Source organism: Ochlerotatus camptorhynchus, unplaced genomic scaffold, assembly GCF_037179485.1.
Source record: "Ochlerotatus camptorhynchus isolate MF236.1 unplaced genomic scaffold, CSIRO-AGI_Acam_v1.1 ptg000551l, whole genome shotgun sequence".
In the NCBI taxonomy this organism is placed as follows: Eukaryota; Metazoa; Arthropoda; class Insecta; order Diptera; family Culicidae; genus Ochlerotatus; species Ochlerotatus camptorhynchus.
The window spans coordinates 1,423,881-1,446,897 of NW_027041034.1; the positions used below are offsets into that span (position 1 = coordinate 1,423,881).

The following is a 23,017-nucleotide window of genomic DNA, read 5'->3' on the forward strand; positions in this document are numbered from 1 at the left end:
TTCAATCTATCCAGCCACAAATTTATTTTCCGCCCAAAATCTACATGACCTCAAATAAACCCAAACTCGCCCGTACTAGCAACCATCCAGGCGAACTGAAAGACAGCTAGATGGAGAAAGTTGCAAAATAGTGCGACTTAGGGTCCGAAAAAAAAAATACAGCAGGAAAAAAGAACAATTAACTGGCAGCGGTGGCGGTGTAGTTGAAATTAACTGCGGATTTAAGTCCGTCTGTCAAGATGAAGGCAACAACGACGTAGAAAAGCTTCTTTTTTTCGAGGTCGCTTCTCAAGACAAAACTCATCCGAATGAACTGAACCCCAAAAGATGCGAAAAGAAGATGGAAATTAGTGAAAGAGAGTGATTAGATCTCCGCGAGTATAGGTAGGTAGCTACTGCTCTTACTGCGTGGGAAAGAATGAGATTAGGGCTCTGCTCGGTTTCTTTTTGACTTGGACGTGTTCGTTTGTTCAATCACTACTGTCTTGAGAGGGAAATCAGATCACCAATCGACCGATGTGACGCACTTGCATATGTATGGACTCGAAGGCACAGGTCATGATAGGCGCGGCTCTTTTTTTAGCGCTCTGCGTGGTGACACTAATTGAAGCGCGCACGTGTCATAGCTTGTATCTACATGTGCCAACTTAAGCTTATCGAAGAATGTGTATAAAGTTAGCGCTTGACGTCGCCGACGATGACGGATGACTTTCACAAATGTTTCCACCCGAATAATCTTCGAAGCCTGTAATTAATCGTCTGTGGTGAATCAACTGCGAGGGAGCCACACACGGGTGGCGATTTCGTATTCAGCGATCAGTGTGACTACATGCTTGCATCATGACCATCATCAATCACTGAGATGTGAGTTTAATGATTCTCATTAGGTGCGTAACATCTTCGTTTTCATTCTCCCTCATTGGGTGCTCGGTGGTTTTAACGGTAGCACGAAATCAAAATATGTTTATAATGAAGAAGATTGTGTAGTGATTAGTTTTTTTTGCTGTATATGTATTTTGCAAACTCGTTTGATGGGTTTCGAGACCACCATCGTTGATTGAATGGAAGTGTAGGTCAGAGGATGCTTGCTAAATTTATTGGATAATGTTTAATTATGATTTACAATATGGAGGTAAACATTGTAAATATGTGATCATTAAGTAAACACTGCACAATGGTTTTGAAAAAGTAATGCATATGAAGGTGTAAACTTAATTCATGAAATAGACCCAGATTTCAATAATTGTTTTCTTCAAATTTTGGTAAATTTCGAAGTGTCCATTGCGTCCATTTCAGAAAAGTTTGATTGTTTTTATTTAAACATAAGTTTAAAAGTCTTTAAAATGCTCTTTTTTGTTATTAAAGATTTTATCAGTGTTTTTTTTAATGTTCGACGAAAATATTTGATTTTTTTTAGTTTGTGTTATTTTCTTTAAAGGCAATCCAACTTTGTGTCAACCACTATTTCGATTAGATGAGCCGTTTTTGTGATGTGATTTATTTAAAAATAACAAAAATGCCGTTTTAAAAAATTAGGCGCGAGTCAAACTGGCCGAATTCCAGTACAAACTTGGTGCATGCCCTTAGTGAACAATTGCGAAGTTTCAAGGCATTCGGGAAAAAATAATCGATATGCCAGTTGGCGTGGAACTACTCCGAAAGAAACAGCCCTTGTGAGTGTACAGTGTTGATGACAATATTTCATTTGGCTTCAGATGCATATTCGCAATTTGAACACCACCAACTAGTCTCGAGTCTGCCATCTTGAGTTCTAAAATGGCAGCGATTGTTGATATACATCTTTTTTGCGTTAAGTCCATTTCGTTGATACCCATTGGGTTAATTTTAAAACCAACTGTTCCCCACTGCTCTTTCAATGCGCATTAAAGTCCCAGACAACTGTGCAAAATTCGAACGAATTTGGATATCATATCGATTGACGGCAGAATTTAATTTTTTTATTTGGAAAATGCATGGGTAACGGAGGGATCCTATTCATTTGCTTATCGATGATATGTGCTTACCTCTTAGTATGTTCAAACTTTCTCATAAACAATTAAATTGAATGCAAAGACGCTAAACCGTAAATCAAAACAAAAATCCAAATATTGCTAAAATTGCACCAAATCTCAAACTTAGATTGAGAATATTGTATAGTAACAGCTTTGTGCAATACTGTTAATCGATCTTATGTTTGTACAAAAAGTTACTAATCTGTCACTGTAGGCCAAGTGTTCCACACGTACCTACAAGCTCATATATACGGAGCAATAGGTCTAAAGTAATATAATAATAACTTTTTTCTCAGAATTAGGTATAATAGACTTGCAGTCTGAGACAAAGTTGCTTTGCATAGTACTCCCAATCTATTTTTTGTGAAGTTTGAGTAATATTTGAATTTTAGGCAAGCAAATGAATAGGTTCTATTCGATTCCCATACATTTTTCCATACAAAATATAACATTCTCCCGTAAATCCAGATCGTAACCCAATTCGTTTAAACCTGGCATTGTTATTGGGGACTACAATACACATCGGAAGAGCAGTGAGGAACAGGAGATTGTAAGCTGCCTTACTTATTTATTTGGAGGGAAAAGCCCACACTAGTGGGCGCAAAACCTCATCATTTCAGTACCAACATATAACATGGAATCCTACAGATACATTTGCTTGAACTAAGTCCTTAACATATAAAAAGATATTAATGATAACATAATTAATTTAATTTAAATACAGAAAACTGAAACCGTCAGGAAGTAAAAAGTACATTATGAAACAGATTCTTAGGCCTAACACGGGAGATATTAAAATCAAAGCAGTTATAACATTTGTTGAAAATCTTGCACGTGCTAATTAAAGGCTCCGTAGTTTGTGCGAGAAGCCGGGATATTGAAAAAATAATAAGAACGTAAATTTACGCGTCTGATATTGACATTCAACTGCTGCAGAAGTGAACTGCAATTAATGTCCGATCGTAGGAGATCAGCGATGAAGGTAGCCTTGGATACGCCTTGGTGAACACTAAGTAATTGTAGGGACATCAAATTACAGCGACTTTCATAACTAGGGAGATTGAAAGGATCACTCCAGGGTAGTCAACGAAGGGCGAAACGTACAAATCTTCGCTGAATGGCCTCAATACGATTCACCCCGTTGCTGTAAAAAGGAGCCCAAACTACGGAACAGTACTCTAATGTGGAGTGGACTAGCAAACAATAGAGTGTTTTTAAACAGAGAATGACCCTAAAGTCTTTGGCGAAACGGCAAATGAAACCAAGTTGAGAAGCCACATGGTCCTTGAAGGTGAGTTGTGAATCAAGTAGGACGCGCCTAAGTCTTTCATGGTCATTCGTTTCATGCATTCATTTACATTCATTTGCCTCTAACTTTTTTCATCAACAACATTCCGCAAAATGATGTATAGAGCTTTAGTAGGTTATGTTATTAGCTACAACTTTTGCGCATAATTTAAACCTGTATCTCTTATGCATCACGAACTTGTTACTGTTTTTCAGTGAATGTAAAATACATTCACTGAAAAACAGCAGTGGATTCTGTTCGCTCTGGTTCGTGCATAAGAGATACGGATTTGAGTTATTAACAAAAGTTGAAGTTAATAACAAAACCTACAAAAGCTCCATGCATTATTTTGCGGAATTCTATTGATGAAAAGTTAGGGGCAAATGAATGTAAATGAATGCACGAAATGAATGCAAATGATTTTCCATGCCTGTTCATGGTAGGTTCACGGCTTAACATTTGCTCCTGCAGGCTGTAAGTATAACAGATAGGTGATTTTTTCCTGGAAAACGTTATAATGGCACATTTAGAAGCATTTAATACCATCCTGTTCTTGTCACAGCAAACAGTAAAAACGTCCAGCTGCTGCTGAAGAAACAATGCATCACTTCGATCATTGATGGCAAAGTATAGTTTGAAATCGTCAGCATAAGACAGCTTCAGGCAACGGATCGAAAAGTGAACGTCATTCAGATACAATAAAAATATGAACGGTCCCAGATGACTGCCTTGAGGTACACCAGAAGAAACAGTGAACGGTTGAGAAACATGATCTCCAATCTTCACTGACATATGTCGACCGGTGAGGTATGAGCGAAGCCAATCAAGAAGGGAACCGTGAAAATCAAGTCGCTCTAGTTTGGCCACTGCAATCTCGTCATTGATTTTATCAAAAGCAGCAGAAAGATCGGTGTCGATAGCATCCACTTGATGATCTCTTTCCATCTCGCGTATGATTGATGATGTGTATTGAACGACATTTGTAGCGGTCGATCTCTTCGGTTCTTGTTCAGTCGCGATGTAACTAGAGCATGTGTGTTTTAAATAATCTAGCACCAATAGTTCAAAAAGTTTTGAGACTGCACATAAAGCAGCGATACCACGGTAGTTGGACACCGACTGCTTATTGCCTTTTTTGAAGACAGGGAAAACGAAAGAATCCTTCCAGCAGTCGGGAAAGATCCCATAATCTAAAGAGAGATTGAATTGATGGATGCTAAAGGTGCGGTCAGCACTCCAATACAGTTCTTAATAACCGTGGAAGGGATTCCGTCAGGGCCAGTGCTGAAAGAATTTTTCAAACGAAGGCTTGTTCTACGAACATCATTAGTCGAGATAGGCGGATGCGGCCCAACAGCAGAAAGTACGGGAACATCACTTACGGCGGCTACGATGTGCTCGTTAGGTCAATTTTCTTTGACGAAGACACTGCTGAATTGTGACATGAACAGGTCAGCGATTCCCGTATCCGTATCTGATTCATCTTGATCCGTATTGTACATTGTTCAAATGATTCCAGAAGCTCTTGGGATTTGCTTTGAGTTTAGTAGATGGCGCTGATAGGCTTGATAAAACTGTTTGTTGAGCCGCATATACTGTTTGTTAACGAGGTTGTACTTCCTCTTCGATGCATCCGTTCGAAGTTTAAAAAATGTCTTCAAGGCAGCTCGTTTGGATGACTTCAGTCGCTTGAATCGGTGGTTGGTCCAAGGAGGGTTACTAGATATGGGTGGAGTTGTCATGGGTACAAACTGGTTGATCGCATACGCGACAATATTCGAGAAAATAGAAGAGGTAGCATTCGCGTCCAGATCTCGGAGTTCATCGTCCCAACTGATGTTTTCGAAAAAGGTTGCTATTCCCTCGAAGTCAGTCCTACGGTATTCATGCGATACGCTGTCCACGGTAACCCGAAAAGTGCAATCATGACCCACCATGCTTTCTTGGGAAAACTTTTCCGGTAAAACAATCTTTGCCGATGGTGGTTGATTAAAATATCAATCCAAGATGGCTGTTCCAAGATGGTGGCGTATCTACAAAACGATCTCGATAAGTAAAAGCTAAAAAGCCGACGCCATAATGGAATCCAAGATGGTAGATTAAAATTTAGGACAACAGCTTCCTAACAGTGAATACACAAACCATGCAATATAGATATTAGGGTGGGTCAAGTTTGTATGGTGGATCACATCCCCTTGTTCCCCACTGTGTATTGCGACCCCAAACGATGGTGTCTTATTTGAACGAATCTGGTTATGATCTGGATTTGCAGAGGAATTTTATATTTTGTTTGGGAAAGTTTATGAGAAACGAAACGAACCTAAAACATTTTAAAGCTAGTATGGAAAATGTAAGAAAATATTCAATGCATCACATCATTTGTGCAGGGTTGGGGCGACCCCGGCGTAGTGGTTAGCATCCATACCTCTCACGTCAAAGTCACGAGTTCAAATCTCACCCCCGGACAAGTCACGAATGACCCAAGAGCGTTAAAGTGACTATAATAAAAAAAAAAAAATTGTGCAGCCGCAAATGGCCTAGTAAGTAAAGGCACGGTACCAGTTTTCAAGTATGAAATCATTAGAAATATGTGCATTAACCTGACAGAGGTTTTTTTTTTCCAAATTTTCCATGCGATTTTCCTCCACCATGAAAATATGTTGTTTTTACGATTCTTAGTCCATAAGTAATGAATTTTCAAATTACGTGATGTTCAGAAAAATCCCAAAACTCAACTAAAATTTAGCGGGAAAATTGACCATCCTGAATTTTTTAAATGACTTTTCGCTCATATAACTGTAATCTCTAACTCCTGTAGGTAAAGCTTCATGAAATACTGAGACCCTTCAGCACATTTTGTACAATAATTGAAAAAAATCCGATGGCCGATAATATAAAAAAAATCCCTATCAGCAAGCCTGCGTATGGGGTGTCCAGTAGACTGATGCAAAATTAGATTTTATCGCTCCACAGTGCTCAAACGATTCCAAATTGGGTCCTGATTAGCCTCCCAAAATTTGAACTTATTCAGTAAGAAACTGACTTGCCACAAACCATTTGAAGTTTATATGGAAATTTCTATGGGGAAACCATAATTTCGCTTCATATATATCTCAAAATTCACCAGTTCACTCTGCTTTAGAAAATGATAGCCGCGCTTGTTGAAAATTATCTCAGCTACAATTTTGTTGGAGACCACTTTTCGGTCAAACGTAAGAAACAAAAGTTATTAATTATTCAAGTCACTGATGTCTTATGATTATGCTCCATCAACTGTTCAGCAGGCAACATTGGTGTTTCTGGTGCGAATAATAGAGGACAAAAATCATGGCTACTATGTCATACTGCAGAATACAGTGTTGCCCACAATACAGTTGCTTAATCATGCCATAAGATTATCAATCTCTTAAATAATTAATAACTATTTAGTTTGACGCTTGGCTGAAAAACGATCTTGTGCAAAGTTGGAGCTGAGAAAATTTCCCATATAAATAGCAACAGAACTTGTTAACAGTATAATATGCAAAAGGCTAGAAGACAATGAACAAATAGTTTGGTTTTCCCATAGTGATTTCCATATGAACTTCAAATGGTTTGTGCCAAGTCAGTTTCTTATCAAATGAGTTTAAGCTTTCAGAGGCTAATCAGGACCCGATTTGGAACCGTTTGAACACTTTGGAGCGAATATTTCAAATTTTGCATCAGTCTAGTGTCCAGCTAAATGTTAAGTACCAAATGATTTATATATTTTTCCACAGAAGTCTAATCGATTTAATTAAATTTAATCGGTTATCGTGAAGTCTTAGTCGTAGTATTTTATGATGTGTTTGTTGTAATTCGAATAGCTCGATGGGGGATCGTTTCCGCTTATTGAGCAGAAAATCATGGGATAAAACCCTCCATCACATCAAGCGTTGCGCTGTCGTCGGTCGTCAATAGGTTGCAGTCGTCCTGCGTCTACCAAAACGAACCCATCTGCAAGCCCTACCTTATATATACAAAAACCTAGTGATTTCTCGCCGAAGTGCAGAGGTGTTCTCGGCTTCCTTCAAAGCGAGTATCACGTCATCACATTTCTTTCCAATCCCTAGTTGACCTACATTCGGGAACGGCCGGCGCTGGTACTGCTTAGAATCGGGTCAGTTTTTACACATTGAGGATATATGTTCATCTGTTGGTTCTCTGTGTTATAACAGCTGATCTAGAAAGCAGTAACGGTGTAGTAGTAACCGTGGGCGATCAACATGCTCATGCTCATGCTCTTGGACAGAAGTAGTCCATGGGAAGTGGACTAGTCATTGAGGGTGAAAGGAAGAATAAGATTTGCGGTCTTCGTTTACAAACTTTTCCCAATATAAATCAGAGACATGGCGCATATTCAGCAATGTATGATTTTGTTTTTGGCAAGCAAGTGAAATTTTATTTTCATTTCAAAATTATCCCGCAAATGTAGATCGAAACCAAATTTGCTCAAATATGGAACAGTTGCTGCGACCCTCAAAACAATGCGAAAGAGCTCTAGGGAGCTGGAGGTTGTCAAGTTTACCCACCCTAATAGACAGGCTCGGACGAATATCTTATGATGCGCACTAGCGCCACATAGTAAAAGAACTCTGTACATATCTGATTACCATACGGAAGGACTTGATCGCATGGACAACTTTGCCCAAGACAGCAGCTTCTCTATAGTCATGATCACAAGATAATTTATGTGGAAACCAATTAACGCAAGTTCCATATGATAGAGGGGCAATTCACATTTCCCGTGATCAGTTTTTGATAGGTTTTAGAGAGTGGACATTTACCACAACCTCCAAGTAGCACACATCCGTCACACAAAGATGCAGCAAATGAGGCGTATAGCAGCTACCTCAACCGATTTGTTACAAGTGTGCTACTAGGACCTTTTTCTGCCGCCTTAATTATACACAAACTCGGGCGCACTGCAGCCTTGCGTGGCAACAAAACACGCTGCATTAAGTGTGGGAAGAAGCATAAGGAGGGTTCTTGTCATGCCTCTCCAAAATGAGTGTATTTTCAGGGAAGGCCGCTCTCGCTGATTATCCAAGATACAAACAGCAGGGAGAAAAACTCGAGCGGTTGTATGGACCTTCGAGTTATCTTGGAGAAATCAGGAAGTTGCAGTAATGTTCCGAAAGAAACCCCCCCCCCCCTCCCACGGGTTCAAATAATATGATTTTGATGAGGACTTTCCACGACTTTCTGGTACTTGCAAGGCACCAGATGTTCCAGCTACACAGCCAGAACATGAAGATTCGTTGACGTTTCCTGTAATTGTGGATAGTATCCTCGAAATTTTCAATGTTTTTGACTTTATCAAGAACTTTATTAGTACAGTATTTCTGTGTTGAAAACTCTTTTTAAGGAACTAGCTTTTAAGCAGTGCTGCAAAATATCAATATCAATACCTACAAAATGCTGAACTTCTCTTGCCTCCTGATATCAGTATCAGTTCGCACAGTTATAATATCAATGACATTTGCCTCAATATCAGTGCGCAAATGACATTGACATCGTAAAGATTTGTTTCTTATTTACGCGAGCTAATCGAGAACCGATCATTAAAAAACTCACCAGTAATATTAAAACAATGCAACGGTTATTCAAAAACGTTGCTTTATTGAGATAATAGTAAGATTTTCAACTTTTTCCTACTGATATTCATATGGATAATAATGTGAAAGTCGTACCGCCTGATATCATGCTTACTACGAATATCAGTGTCGGAAATGAAATTCAGAGCTAGAACAATATCTTACGTCAACTGACATTGTTGACAGCACGCAGCACTGCTTTTAAGTGGGTATAGCTTTTGCCAATTATCAATGTTGATGGATAAAATTATTTTACGGGAATGTAGTAGTGTTTAGTCTATCCGTGTTCCATACTAAATGACTGTTAACGTTGTTTCAACCCGAGGCCCTTTTAGTGATTTTTGTGTTTCTTTACAGTCCAGAGCACTTGCCCGTCACCGCTGTGCATCTCCTACGTATAAACGCCGATAACAGTAATACAACGCCGATTGAGAAAAAAATATCAATCGCTCTTCTATGCACCAATTGCTACATCTCTTCCCTTCTTCTTCTTCTTCTTCTAGACTTTTAACGCTTCTACTGTGATCGATTTGCTGGCTCTCAACTCAGTGTTCTAGATGCACTTCCACAGTTATTTATTGAGAGCATTTTATGCCAACCAATGCATAAATTTTTATGTAAGGCAAGCACAATGATTCTATATGCCCAAGGAAGTCGAGAAAATTCCCAACCCGATTTCATAGATTTGAAACATTTTTTCATAATTACTCAATTTCCCCTAGTTCCAATCAGTCACGGTCCAATCTCAGCCCAACGAAAATTGACCGAATCAACCCCAACACCCAAACTACCAGTGTTGCAAAAATGTCAACAAACCTACCGACAGCATAATTGAAGAAATTAGCCCCCGAGCGGCAAACAATGGGTTATTAAACGTGAAGTCCCCATTTCACGACCATTTGACAAACTCGTAAAACAAACGACATCAACGGCTCTCTTAATTGGCAGCAAACTCGCGGCCACCATTGATTTTATCTCTGAGCTGACGTCGTCGCCCCGATCGGTCGGAAGTTACTTTCTTCCCTTGATGCGAAATCTGGCGCACCTTCGATCGATCGTGAAACGAAACGAAGCGGAGAAAAAGCATTAAACTGGAAAGCGACACGATTGGAAATGGTCCTGAATTGTGGCAGACACACGTTCCGCAAGTACATACGGCACAAGTCGTAAAAGCCGCGGCCAGGAAGCATCAAACACGTGTTATCTGGTGCAACCTTTGCGCTTGTCCTATTGCTACAGGGTGGGCCCCATCTCGCTGGGCGATCAAGCAGTGACCCACCGAGAGGCGTGACGACGGCAGCGGTACTAATAGTACACGGGTGAATGTGTTATGTAACCGTCAAGTCGTTATCTTCGCTAGGTTATCGACAAGCCCATTGGCATTCGTAAAGAACACGGTGTGATGGCAAAAATGCGGGAAAGACCGCGCGCGCGTTCTGGGCCAACTCCGTCGTACCGTCGTGGCGATGTTGCTGCGCTTCTTATCGCTGACAGCTATCGTCGGGGTTGGTACAAATGACATCAACACTTCCACGTTCATTAACTAGCTGACCGAATTGTAACCGTTCTGAATGGATTCATATGGTACCGAGTTGGCAGAGCTGCTGTCTTCGCTGCATTCATTGTAGTACGGTGGTACTAGAAAATAAACAAGTCTGGCGTTACTGCCGCCATAAAGCAATCATTAATCTATTTCGTAATGGGTGGATCGCTGCACCTCCCATTTGCAGTCGTTGTTCATTGGGAATAGATCTTCATACAGAATATATAATTTCTCATATTTGCTTTAGCCGGCAGTGATTTTTCTCGGTTCTCAGTCGATGATTTTCCCGTACTTACTATGTACCATGGCATGACTGCAGCTATCGTTGGGTGTAGTTCAGTTGGACAGACCCTACCTGTTGTACCCCTCACAATGTACTGACTTCTTGAAACGGAGCTCCCGATCGAGACTAATCTAATGAGTGTGTACCTACCACCGGAGGAGGTGAGGTCTCCTAGCGAACAGAGAAAGAGCGAGGTGATGTGTTTTTCCTATGCTGCTCGGTGGGAGTGTTGCTTCTGATTTTTGTGAACTCTGATCGTGGCTCGTAAATATCGCAACCAGCGAACTGTGCTGCGCTCACCATGTAATGTCAGTTTAATTGCAATTTATTACGCTCGGAGTGTGGCCGGACGCGGCAACAAAAAGAGGAGCAACAACGGTACCACCCGAAGACGATAGGAATTTTTGCTGATCATCATCTATTGCCGCAATGATCACACCCCCCCTTGCCAATCAGCAGAATGAACACCGGTGTTCATCAGGTGTCGCTTGATTATTGAATTTTTTTTTTACATGAATTTAATTGTCAGTTTCATTGACATATTTGCTAATTTTTGACACAGAATAGTGTGTTTCCATTTATCGATCTGCATATTCTTTAAAAGTGTATACCTGCGATTCACAAGCATTCGTTGATAGTGATGATCTTTTTATAAATTCCATGAACTCGCTATCCACCATTTTTGATAAGGGCAGATATTATTGGATCAAAATGGACCGCTCCAAACCAAAATAACTGAAATTTTGAGCTGTAGTTGGCATAAGTAACGAAATTGCTTTAAGGAGTATATGTATCTCCTGTAAGTCGGTAATCTGTAGTTAGTCGGTAAATAAAATCACGGGTTGGTATAAGCACACATTTCAATTAATCATGTGATGTTGTTTTTGACATCATCCACATCCAGAGGGCCAGTCAATTTCGAATGTATGAGAATGGTAGGTAACCATTTGGAAATGCATGAAAATTTTCAGTTTGTATTCATTATCGTCTTTATGGGCAGTTTTAGATGCACAAAAATTGCACGAGTACATTAGTATGGTGATAAGGTAAACACTCGTTTATTTGTTTCCTTCTATGAAAGCATGTTTAGTCACAAATCGTGGATTTTCTGATATTCTCCATACTGCCAAAATGATTTTCCTACCACTGAAGGGGCGACATCTCTCGGATCTTCAGTATAGCTACTACTCAAATCATATAATTAATTGTTTGACGTAGGACTACGTCTGTGATTTTTATATGGGGGTACACTTTGTGAAAACCGAAATTGGAACATGTAACAAAATTATAAAAGCTTTTGAACGTTAATAACTCAGCTACCCCTGGACCAATTTCAATAATTTCATCACCAATCGATCAGAAATATTTCGACGCATCTGTCAAATTTAAATTTTATCATTTTTCAAAATGTCACTTTTGAAAATTGTACGAATGTGCATCTTTTGCTATGATAATTAAAATTATCACCGATTGCCTCCGAAAAGCGATTTCCCTAACAAAGATTTCAAAGTTGAATTCCATCCGGTTTCACCAAACGGTGTTTATTCAATCACCGCGTGGTGAGTGGTGGTAATCTCTAGTATACAACGAAAGGCTCCCCGCAAGCAGCTAGCTATCAAGGCTGACCTCAACCGCTGATCGGATTCAGTTCCAATCAACGTGTGTGGTGGTGTCTGAGCAGCAGTGCTTTCGGCGCGTGGCGTTGAACATTGTTCTCCAGCACACAACGAAAGGCTGCCTGTAAGCAGCGAGCTGCAGTCCACATAAGCATCGATAGAAGGAGGAAGAAGCCGCAGCGCTATGGATCGGAATCAGTAGCTCTTCGTGAGTCGCTGTGGGTCATCTAGGTCAAGCGCGTCATACTAAAGAGTATAAACAGAGAGAACCCCGCTAAAATTCATATTACTACACAAAATACAAGCTCCTGCTGCAGTTAACAAAAAAGATTTATTAAATAAGACCACGTAGTCCTACGTCACCATTACGTACTACCCCATAGGGCTGTCCCTTGTAGTTTTTAAACTTGTTTTCAGGGCATCACCATGTACATATATATAAATAATCAAAATAAATATGAAGACATTTGGTAACAAAATTGCTTAGATATTCTTATTTGAAGTTAGTGGCTTGAAAAAACGGGTCCCCCGTTGTCTCATCACTGCTTTGACCATATCAGCTCATTTTTGTGGTTAAACAGGTCCCGTGTGCATGACTTAGACCGATTTTTGAAAAGTAGATTTAAAAAATATATCATTTTTAAATGTTTTTTTCATATTTAAAATCGACAGTTTTCCATTTTTGTAATCAAAAAATGAAATTTCTAAATCCGGCTTTGTCATGCACACGGGATACATCTCATTGAAATCATCAAAATGATTAAGAAAAGTCAAAATGTTTTTGCAAATCCAAAGGTGGCTTAAGAAATACATAAATGGCCTAAGGTACCATAAATGACGTATAAACTGCCAAAATCGCCCTAAAATCACTTAAATGACTGTCACAATCGTTCGGCAATTTTAACGTGTTAAAATCTGAAACCCTTCAAAATAGCCATGAAACACCAAAATGACATTAAAATCATTGAAATGGCTCTCAAATCGGCATAAAAATTACCAAAACTGATACTACCGACGCCAGGAAAGCAGGTCCTACACCTGAAACCTGCCTTTTGACCCATCAACTCATGTACCGGGGACCAACGACTTTACTTTCCTTCTAAAGAAAGGCGTGATCAGAGATTTAATGCCTCATCAAATCCTGACTGCGCCGACTGGGATTGAAGCCAAGCCCTTTGGAGTGAAAGGCAGTCACACATGAGATTGAGATCATTATGATCTCTACGATGTATAAGAAAAGGCAAGGAGGTATTAAAACATGTCCAAATGTGTTTACATTGATTAAGAGTAATCATTAATAGAAACAATGAAGGACAAATTCCTCATTACTCTCTGAGAAATTCATATTATTTTAACGTCCGGGTACTCTGGGAGCCTTTGACAGCCTAGTCGGTAAAGGTACAGTATTGACAATGCGGTGACGATTGGTTCGACTTCCCTGGGCATAGAGTATCATTGTGTTTTCTACACAATATACAATTTCATGCATTGGTTAGCATTTAAAGATCTTATTTAATAATTGTGGAAGTATATCTAGAGCACTAAGTCGCGAGCCTGCAAAAAGATCTCAAAAGAGCCTAAAAAGCCTAGAAGGAGAAGAAGTACTTTGGGACCATTCCACTTTCCAAAAACATCAAGAATTCCAGGCACCCTAAAAAATTATAACCTTAAAGCTTGAGAGTTCTGGAAGTTCATGGCCAGTCCAGAAGAAATGTTTATTCCACGAGTTCTCAAAGTTTCATGATCTGTTAAGTAATTTATGTTTTTAGAGGTCTCAAAGTATCCGGAGTACTGTAATATATGACTGTAAGTGTAGTTTCACGAGCTCTTCGATTTCCGCAAGATCCGCAAGAAGAAGTACCAGAAGTTTTGAGCATTCCTGCAGTTTTGAAGAATTCCCAAAGTACATATTGGAAGTTTTTGTAGATTTTCTTGAATTCTTGAAGTTTCTTGTGTTTCAGAAGGTGGGAATTTCATATGCCCTTAAAATTCTAACGATTATAGAAGCTAAGACTATTTCCAGAGGTTCGAGATTCAGACATTTCGTTGAGTGTTGAGAGAGCAAAGCTCAGTTTTTGGGTAGTTCCTAGGCATGAGTTTTCGGGAGCTGTAAGGAATTAATCAAGGTTAATGAATTCTGTGATAGTCGATTTATGGTGATCGGCGAAAGGCTAAAGCTTTACGATGCAGACGGTACAAATGTGTTTCGAATATCCAGTCTGTATTCATCGATGTCAAGGCCGTGAAAAGCTATGGAAGATTATGAACGAGAATGATTTACCAACAGTTCAGACTAATCAAGACTACAATGGATGGTCAATTCAAACCTCTCTCTCTATATTTTCACCCATGAAACGCACGTTTTAGTGCCAGCACTTTAGGAGTCCTGGCGATGCGTTTCAGCCCTTATATTGAACGGATTTTCCAAGCATGGTTCTTTTGTAGTTCAATAATGTTACGATAATTAAATGTTTCACTTAAATCACTCGAAGAAATGTCAGCTTCTAAAAGATAACACGCAAATTTATATAGATTTTCAGCATCCTCCATTTTCACGTCCATGGCTGCTTGATATCAAAAACGAATGAAATTTCTAATCTTACTATCAATATAAGCTGAAATTGTACACACTTTAAAACAAAACTATTTGAACAAATTGGACTTAGATCTAATTTTGGGCCTACTAAGTACAATCAGCCCTTTACCTCTATTTTTCAAGCGAATTTTTTTGTCAAAATGGAATGTTTTCACTGCACTAAATGTATTTAACTTTCCATACGTACCGTAAGATTTTATAAAGGGTAACTAATTGTTGAAAGATTGTTAAAAATTTAACACTGCTTCTTTAGCATTAGGATTAGCATTAGCATCGAACAAGTTGTACAATATCGTAGGTGGTACGAATTCAAAACTATTAAGAGCAAGACGGATATCTATTACTGGACAGAAAGTAAGTAGGAAATAATCACTATCTCCCAGATAAATACATATTCCGCTCCAACAGTTAAGGATTGTCCTGGCCACGTCCTTACAACTGGTAGGGATAGGAAAGGTATGTTAGTCCAACATTTACTTAAGAGAGATGCAGAGAACTCTACGACCCCTCATAAATGTCTCGGGAATTTAGGAATTATGTTAGTAGAAAAGGTATGCCATATGTTACATCCAGTCAGTGTTGCTGGCAAAGTTAAAAATCTAACACTGCTTCTTGACCCCAAACTCGGCCTACGGATTCTTAATTTGGATTAACGTATTGAACGCCACTCAAACATCATTAAATTCACTTCGGCCTATCGGAAGAAGATAAAAATTGATTCGTTCGGAACGCTTCTTTTGTTTTTGAGAATAATGGGAGCCAAAATTCGTATCACGCGTTTTATTGACTTCGTTCGGTAGCTTTTGAACTAAAAAGTCGTACCAAATGCATAATTGACTTGTAAACGCCGAAATCATGGATTTATTTGATGGTACAAGACACAAAGGAGCCCAGTGTGCTAAGCCAAGTGGAGCAAGATCTAGGAACTGTATGTCGCTGTATCTACCCAGACAACAAGAAGTCGTATAACAATGTGCAGACAGTATCGTAAATTGCTACAGTTTAAGTCAAAATCGCATATAAGAATGGCATGCATCACATTATGTTTAAGTTAAATCGTATAGAATGCAAATTTCTGACCTATATACGATGACTCATTTTTCCGTCGTACTGTATCACAAATCAAATCGGATTACATCGTAAGACTTTTCAAAGTGAATTTGTTATTACAGATTAAATCGTATATGATGTTAAATCAACTCTTTTAAAATTAAATTAAAATTAGCACGTATATGGCCTCTACTTTTGTACGTAAAAGCCATGTTTGTATATCACGGAAATAACTTCAAATATACGTGCATTCTGGTTGTCTGAGTAGGAACTTATGATTGCAATAAACCTCAAAACAGCTGAAATCCTTCGGAATGAATGAACGATTAAGTTTCATACCACCAAAGGGAACCAATATTTTGAAAATCCATCGTAAACTAGGGCTTAACACACCATTAGGTCTCCGGAAGTGCTGAAACTGGAAACCGTGCGTACCAGTTGGGAGGCCTTTCTTTTGTGGCAGTTTAGGCAAAGCAAGCATGACTAAGCTAAGTTGAAGTGTATTAACCATCGATAATCCCCTTACAAATACTGATTTCAAAAACATAAGTTTGCTGATACCTCTCAACCATGTAAACACATTTATTTAGATATGTTCGGTTCCTGGTGCTCACTCAATCAACAAGGTGAATACACCAAATAAATCTGTCTAAAAATCCGTGTAGGTCTTTAACGGCTCTTTCGAGGCAACCCTCATTAGCCCGTAACCGATTTAAGCACCTTCCGGTAGTTCGTAATCTGCACAACTGGCCATAAATTTGTCCCATACGATAGCGCTTGGTCACGACCAGTCGCCGTACATCACTCGGCTCCCACTCGTTCTAAATAATTGTTTTAATTGTTTTGACGAAAGCTAGATTTCTTATTTAGATTGGCCCGGCTCAGGTGAGAAGCCGTAATTTAACCTTCTTTATGTTCCACCCACGGCTATACCGGCCAACAACACAAGCTGGGACGTGGACAGTTGCCCATATGCATACAATCACACTCACACGGAGGAGCTAGCTAGAAGGCACATACGAAGCGCCCCTTGTTTCATACCGGGAGAGTTTAAATTAAATTTCCGCTTTGCCCCCAAACAGTGCGCTTCAAAGCACTTTGGTCCAACAAAATACATAAATAGCAGCTCGCTCATTCAAAGCCATTTCTTTGGGCACCTTCCCTCCGCACCGCGCAAACCGCGCTTAATCGAGATTCACTTTCGGACTGTTTGTGTACTAACCACTAACCTGTACACCTCCAAACGATTTTTTATGCCTTCTTTCTTCGTAACCCAAACACAGCGGTCTGACCAAAGGTAAGTGCTTTTGTTTGCTTCCTCAATGTGCTCACGAGGCTGAGCGAGGTTCTATTATTCGATGCTTACCTCGACCAATTAGCAATTTCCACGTTGTTTATCCTCTCACCCACCGCCTCCACTCGGCTGAACTGCGGCTTATGGGCACTCAGCTACTAGTAGCAGGCGGTTTATAGAATATGATGGGAACTCAGTTGAATGCGCTCTGTCACGCGGAAGATTCGTATCGCTCACCAACGGAGAGGAGACGGGTTGTTTTGAAACACCCGTCACTAAATAAAAATCAACAAATCATTGCCTTACGCGGGTCTACAGAGTGGTTCTGCTGGCTAATGACTAGATCCTCCTTTGTTTTGATGGCTCGAATGAGCCTCCCCCACGGTTGCGGGCGATGTCGAGATCGTTGTCACAGGGCATGTGCACAATGGCCTGAGTGTGTACGTTGCAGGTACTTCGAATGTGTAGGGTTGACAGCGCAGTAACGAAACGGTAATTTTGTATGACGTATGACTTGATTTGCGGAGGATGACACGATGCTAATTCGAGCCGTCAGCTTCTATCCAGTCACATGTATTGCCTATGTACACAGACTCACTCACGTGGGGTGGGTGGGCATCAGTACGCGCGACATGCCAGCGTGTAATTGGCGGTTGCAAACTGATTTTAGGTTTCCGGGATTGAGGTTGTTGTGAATCGTCGGAATCACGTCAAATTGCGTTTGAATTTGTTTGGAATTACCGCTGTCATTAAGGTAGACATTTCAGGATTACAGTTACTGACATCGAGGTGGCTGTTATTGAGAAATTGTATTTATGTCTTTGTAAAAAAGGTTTGAACTAAGCAACGAACCTTCCATTATTGAAAATCTGAGTTTCACTCGAATAACTTCAATCAGTAAAAGCGATTGAAAGATAAGTTTGAAATTGAATTATAAATTACCACCAACGAATGTTCAGCTTCCGTGTAGTACTCCCACCAACATTGTTTATCCCGTTCCATCGTCGAAAGGAGCAAGCCCGCCGAAGAAAAGTGCTGAAGTCCAACAGGCAAAATTATCCAAATCATTGCTACTCGCTTACCTGCCGACAGATATTCATTACACCCACCGCAAAGCGGCGTGTTCTCGCGCTCCTTCTAATGAACTTAAGAAATTGATACAATTTTATTACTCACGATCTCCGGTGGTTTGAACTCCATCAGCGACCTTACCGGCCTGCAGCGCAACAGCGAGTTGCGGTTTTTTTCTTTGCCGGGGTGCGACGGACCAAAATGAATCATGATTCATTCATATTTATTATCCGGCGCTTTGTCTTTCTCCCCGGTGCAAACCTTTTTAGTTGGATCGGCAACCTGGCGGGCGAGCTATTTTGCACATGGTTATAAAATTGACATTTTCCCACATGGGACCACGACGATTAGCAAACCGATGCTGATGGTGATACAGGCGAGGCAAGCATACCCAAAACGTACTCGAACAATCTGGTGCAGTTTGATGGAGATTGATTGACTCTCTGACAGTTAGTGCAAACTTGGTATTTTGAGGAGTCGATCGGTGGTGGATTATCATTAATAGGGTTTTCTGTCCAGAGTTACAAGCACTTTTTCGTCTGTCGTGGGTTGAACCTATTGAAGTCAGTTCATTCTATTGCAGCATTTAATGCAAGTTTGTCAAGTGAACGATGTGCAAGGATATGTTGACAGACTCTATTTCTTGACAATTGCATATGATTTGTAGATTTGAATAATTCAGTTGTTTTCTCCACCTTATGCGGATCAAATAATCAATTTTCTAGCTGAATTATATCAGTTATGAGAGGCTTGTTTGCAAACTGAAATTTATCACATCTTGGCCTTGCGTGGGACTGAAATATGCAATCTTATTTGGTAAACTGAGATGTTGAAAGGAAAACCAATGCGAGATTGATGAAATCTGTGTTCATCTTTTCTAAATGCACCATATGGATAACAAATGCGTTCAAGGAAAAAATAAGTGCGGTAGTCCTAAATTATAAACAACTAAATTCTTTAGTAAGAAAATTTTACATTGTCAATATATTCGAACAAAAGGTCGTAATTGCATTACAATCACCCAAATCGATGCAAACAGATACGCAGGAACGACTTTAAAAAGGTCTAAACGTCTTAAACCACCAAACAGGTCTATATAACGCTATACCCGTTTCAAAAAGCTTGACATTAACATCGAAAATTCAGTTCATGTAAGTCGTTTTTTTTTCCTATATATATTTTCCATCGATTTTGTTTTTTGTACTGAGTACCAATGCTACCGATGCCAGGGAGGCAGCTCTCTCCCACTTGAACCCTACCTATCGACCCATAAACTCATGGACCGGCGACCAACGACTTTACTTCCGAAGGAAGGCGTGATCAGAGATTCTATGCTTCAGACAGGGTTACTTCCACTCAGTTGCTATAAAAATTGTGTTCCGAATTATGAAATTATAATGATAATTAGTACTTGTAAGTTACAAGAAGAAGTCGTAAAGTATGTGTTTGACACATTAAACCTGACAATATTGCTTTCAGTGCGTCACAATCAGCGATTTAACGATTCGTGAGCGCTCACTCAGAGTGAACGCTCGCTAATAATAAGATCGTCGATTGTGACGCTCTGAAAGCGGAATTGACAGGTTTTATGAGTCAAACACATCCTTTAACCCTTTTCATGTTACTTATAAGTACAGCATATAATTATATCATCTAATAATCTCATAATTTTGAAAACCATTGTGTTATAGCAAGTGAGTGGAAGCAACCCTGGCTTCAGATAATCCCGGCCGGTGCCGACTAGGATTGAACCCAGGCCTTTTGGGTGAGAGGCAATCATGCTTACCACTACACCACCGGTACCGCTATTCACAGCTGTTGTTGAATCAAGACTTGCAAGCAGCTCTTGTACCACTCGGTGTGTATCACACGATCGTATGTAAATTCGATAGCAGCTATTGATTCGGTTCGCTTTGTTCATAGCCTGCACCTCGGTTGCTTTGTCGTTTCGGTTGAAAGTAAACAACGAGAGAAGTTTGTGGAAATAAAATAAACGCTCAAATTCAGCAAACGTTCTACCAATTTCGTGAAAGCACTCAATTTCAAGTCAAAATAAAAAACTAAGATTTCCATTATGCGCATGGAAAGGCAGTATACCCGAGCAAAGTCTGAGATCAAATTGAAAACTTAATTTGATGTTGTGATTTCACTGATAATGATTACTCATGTTGCTGTCGTTCTGGTCGTTTTAAAGGGTTAAAATATCAAAATTTAGAGCAAAAATATCTTCCTGTAACATCACATTGAAAACTAATTCTGCTATCAGTAAGAGCAAACTGAAAACTCAATTTAATGTACATTTTTCCTGTTTATAACAAAACAAGTATTCAATTTGATGCTCTGCTAAGGCAATGAAAACAAACTCGCGACGACATATTTTTATAGAGCAAATGTCAGCTTGTGAGCTTGTCATACAAGTGTATCCGCGGCATTAGATTTCAATGTGATGTTACAGGAAGATTTGTTTGTTTGAACAGCGCCAGTGGTGTAGTGGTAAGCGAGATTACCTCTCACCCCAGCAGGCCTGGATTCAATCCCAGTCGGCGCCGCCGAGATGTTCTGAGGCATAACATCAATGATCACGCCTTCCTTCGGATGGGAAGTAAAGCCGTTGGTCCCCGGTTCATGAGTTGATGGGTCGATAGGTAGGGTCCAGGTGTGGGAGCTGCCTTCCTGGCACGTCGGTAGCATTGGTGCTCAGCACGGAAAACAAGATCGACGAAAAAAATAAACCAAAGGAAAAAAAAAAAGATTTGTTTGCTCTCAGTTTTGAAATTTTTACCAAATAACAGCAACCTGAATAATCATTATTAGCTACATCACTACATAAAATTTAGCTTTCAATATGATCTCAGACTTTGCTCGGGTACGCATGTCATACGTGAGGGATTTCGTTCATCATGTGAAGCAGCTAGTTCAACAACAACAGGACAAAGGAAATCAAAAAGTTGAAAAAAAATCCAAAGTGATGCCAAATAGTTATTACTTCTCGCGTTACATTTGAAACGAGCCTATCAGCATTTGTGAACAAACTTGGATTCATGGACAGGGATGAGCTTTCAGGAGAATAATCTGGATAATTTGTATGAATATTGGAATAATTTCAAGGGTATTCTGAAAAGAACTCATATGGCACTCTAGTATTTAACCTTATGGAAATCCAACGAGTGTTCCAAAATAATTCAGATAAAAAAATCCATGGGCTTTGTGAAGAGATGAAGAATTTCAAAGAATGTTTAAAATTTATTGCATTCTGATCACAATATTATAACAATTTTGACAAGAAAAACATATGAATTCTGACATGAGCTCCAAGGGAATCTGAGTCTGAAGATGGATCCATAAGAATTCTAAGGTGAACTATGTGTCAAACGAATATCGTAGAAATTTCAAAGGAATTCAAATTAAGAAAGGGAAAAAACAAACTTCTGGGAGTATTCCAAGACAAGGGTTACTTATGAAATGCTGAGGAAAATTCCAAGAGAATAACAGAAGCAGTAATTAGTAGGTTTTAATGGGTATTATAAGGAGAATTCAAATGATATTTTCATCACAATTTGAAGAAAAAATGAATTGATTTATAAAAAAAATACAATTAAATTTTGTATCAAAAATTCAATGGAATTTTAAGGATTGACAACCAGTGCTGATAAAAATCCTTTCTTCTACACTCAATTTAGCTGAAAATGAAGAAAACCTTAACAGATAGACTAACTACCTGCATGAATTTGAATTTTGATATAAACAAATTCCCTTGATCTAGGCAACCTCTGAGTATCAAAAATAACATTTGTTTTTCTTCATTCGTGGCTGGATTCTCATTATCGCCTCTGTTGTTGTAAATATTGATATTCGTCTTCATCTTGGTCGGGATGATATTGAGGATCAAATGCAAAATGATTATTTTCATTTTAAACAAATATAGCGCTGAAGAACGTGGTTTTTAGACATAAGTCGACGGCAAATTATTGCCTCAAGCTGAACTGATGATAATATCGATGATTTAGGCAGTGTGGTCGACAATGTTCAAAATAATCATTTTGCCCAAAATGTCGTTGATTATTTTGCTTTTGAGGATCACTTCTGATTTTGACAATTTTGGGTTTGATAATCGAGCACTGGTGAATATCAACAAACGCGTATTCGTTGATGTATAATAAACTCATTTGTTCATTTTGCTCGTTTCGTAACTACGAAGATGTTCAAAACAAACGCAATTCATCGACACTGGGTTGAAGCGATACTCCTTGCATGTGATGGTAAATGATAAAAACAGACACTACGTGATTTTATTTTATCTCTGCCCACTATCAAATTCTTCGAAAATTAAATTTAGCTTCAGCCATTACAAAGTATTTTCTTTCTTTAGAAATTCTTGAAATCTGATATTTTACAAAAAAATATTCAGAAAGCACTAGTACAAAATAGTGTAAAGTAATTTAGCAATAATAAGAGAATTTTATGTTGTACACACTAAGATTATTTTACCGAAATCTCAACAGCTGAACGTTCGGTAAACAGTTCGGTTATTTTTTACAGATTTTCTGTGATTTCACAGATATTCAAATTGACAAATTACAGGAAAGCTGTGAAAAATCACCGAACTGTTTACCGAACGTTCAGCTGTTGAGATTTCGGTAAAATTTCAC

The 23,017-nt window shown here is 39.2% G+C and overlaps 1 protein-coding gene across 2 annotated transcripts in view; it reads right to left on the bottom strand.

Moving 5' to 3' along the window:
• LOC135713374 (calpain-11-like) overlaps positions 1 to 23,017 on the bottom strand; it is a 187,886-nt gene that overhangs the window by 54,038 nt on the left and 110,831 nt on the right. The gene's annotated exons all lie outside the window — the stretch shown is intronic.